Consider the following 2,857-nt stretch of genomic DNA (forward strand, 5'->3'; position numbering starts at 1 on the left):
CAAGAATCCTAAGTAATCTAGTTTTTAAGCTTAATTGTCTAGATTGTAATTGCGTCTACATAGGTGAAACCAGTCAGAATTTACACAAAAGAACATCACAACACAAAAACAACTCGAAAAATAAAAACCAGAATTCATTTTTCCAATCCCACGATTTTACATTTCGAAAATAATTTATTTAAAAGACGATTTAGCGAAGGATGTCTAATATCTTTACACAAGGATAGGGCCATAAATTTAAGAACTGACAACAATTCGCTTTGCAATGACTATAAAATAATCTTAGACCATTTCAAAATCACTACTATATCTGAATGAAGCGTGTATTTTTATTATTTTATTATTTTACAAAAAACATATGTTTGCCGGTCTTTTTACACTTTCGTAAAATTTGTAAACACAATTCATTCAGTATTTAGTCGTTATCCAACTTGTACACACTATAATGTAACCAAAAAATTGTCAAAAAAAATAATTAGTTTAAATGTTTCAATTATTAATAGCTTGGCTTATCATAGTGTAATAGTGTAGTGTATTTTTGCATAATTAATTCTGTAAGTACTTATATATAAGTTTTATAACTTTATATTATTTTCCTTCTACATCATATAAAATCTTTTAGTTTTTCCACTGAATGACGGTCTCGATAAAGACCGAAACGTATGGATAAATAAAGTATTTCAAAATTACTTTAGTTTTTTTTTTTACTTGGTGTTACTGCCCGATTATAAATAACTCATCAATATATATATATATATATATATATATATATATATATATATATATATATATATAAATCTCGTGTCACGATGTTGGTTCGCGATGGACGCCCAAACTACTGGACCGATTTTAAATTTTATTGGCTCAACGTGTGCCTATATATCCAACTTAGGTTATAGGAAATTTTGAAAAGTAAATTTAAAATATAAATATGTAATTTTTATAAATTTCTAAAAATTTTGACATAAAATGGCCAAAAAAAAACACTAAAATGACAAATGTCAAAATTTATGGAAAACTCGAGAAAAAAAGATTTATGATTTTTGAAAAAAAATTTGACAGTTCAAAAAATTTAATTCACAATACAATAAAAGTATATCTATACATATACATATATAGATATACCCAGCATTTATATCCAAATTAGATGAAATGCTATATTCAAAATCACAATTTATAGTTTTAAATCTAATTAAAAGTCAATGTTTATAAATTTGAATAAATGTTGACATGAAAATCGTCAAATGTCATTTGTCAATATTTATGAAAATATTTTAATTATATAAATAGATTTACAATTTATATTTATTTTATTAGCTTACCAAATTATTTCGGATACCAAAACTTCATCAAAACCTTATAGATCAGAGATCACAATAAAAAAGCGACGTATTGAATTTAAAATTAATCATAAATAAAAATTTGACATTTCACAAAAAAAATGTTTAACGACTTCAATAAGAAACAAATAAATTAATTATTCCAAGTTATATTGCCGAACAAATTATAGATACAACACAATATTGTAAAATAAATATCATATATTAATTTTCGACCAAAAAGGAAATATTTTGACATTTACAAATATACTGCATATTGAATATATGAAATTGACATTCACTATTTTTCAATTAAATGAAAATGTAAAAAATCAAATATTTATATAAAAAATTGTATATTCAGATAAAGATACTGATTTGTTAATTTAGACTGAAACCTGATTTATTCATTAATTTAAAAAAAAATGACAAACAAAATTAAAATAAACAAAACACCTGCATCATGCGTTGGAATTAATTATCGAAGTATAAAGAAATTTGTGTAATTAAAATAAATTATTATTATTATATGAGTTGAGATAAATTTTGATTGCCATCGCAAACGTTAATCATACAGAAAATTGTAACCTCTTAAATGAAATAGTACAATCTGAAGGTATCATTGCAATCTGACAAAAACAAACTAGAAAAACTAAATATTATATCATATTATATTAAATTTCGATCCAAAAGAAAATATTTTGCCAGTTATAATTAATTTCAAATGAAATGCAAATGTCAAAAATCAGATATTTATGTAAAAAAATATTTATTTCCACAATATTCCTGTGTTGAATTTGCACTTTTTTATGAATTTAACAATCATATAATATATTCATTGATGACTTAAAATAATTATTAATTTATAAAAAATAAATATTGACGTATTTGACATGACAAAAGTATAATAAACAAAACGCTATGATGCGAGTGAATTAATTTTTGAAGTATGAAATGTCAAATAATTTTGAAAATTATAACAAGTTTTTAACTATTTGTCAGAAAGAATATATTTTATTACAAATTCATACCCATATCAAGCACCAAAGTAATAAATACTATTTATAAAATGACATATTATTTATAGACAATATGATTTTAATGCATATTTTAATTATATGTTTTATATAAATATCGAATAAATATATTTATGTTTCACTTGATTTCAATGAAAATAATTCAATGCCAAAATAAAAAGTATACATCTAAAATTATAGTCTAAATATTACAATTTTGATAAATAATCATCCATTATTTTACAGTACGAAAATTGATAAAAAAATTAATAAAAGTGCCAAAAATCAAACATTTTATAGATTTGGACTCGGATTTTTCAGAACCTTATCCATGTTAGTTTCAGGGATAGTATGAATATCAATTTGCAGTCGAAAATTTATATGATAAGCGATTAAAACATTATAGATCACAATAAAAAAGCGACATATTGAATTTAACATTAATCATAAACAAATTTCTGACAGTTCAAAAAAAAAATGAATTTTTAACGACTTCAATAAGATACAAATAAATTAATTATT

This window comes from Ctenocephalides felis, unplaced genomic scaffold (genome assembly GCF_003426905.1).
Source record: "Ctenocephalides felis isolate EL2017-DRISC unplaced genomic scaffold, ASM342690v1 CF-g0.4_SCAFFOLD_02139, whole genome shotgun sequence".
NCBI lineage: Eukaryota > Metazoa > Arthropoda > Insecta > Siphonaptera > Pulicidae > Ctenocephalides > Ctenocephalides felis.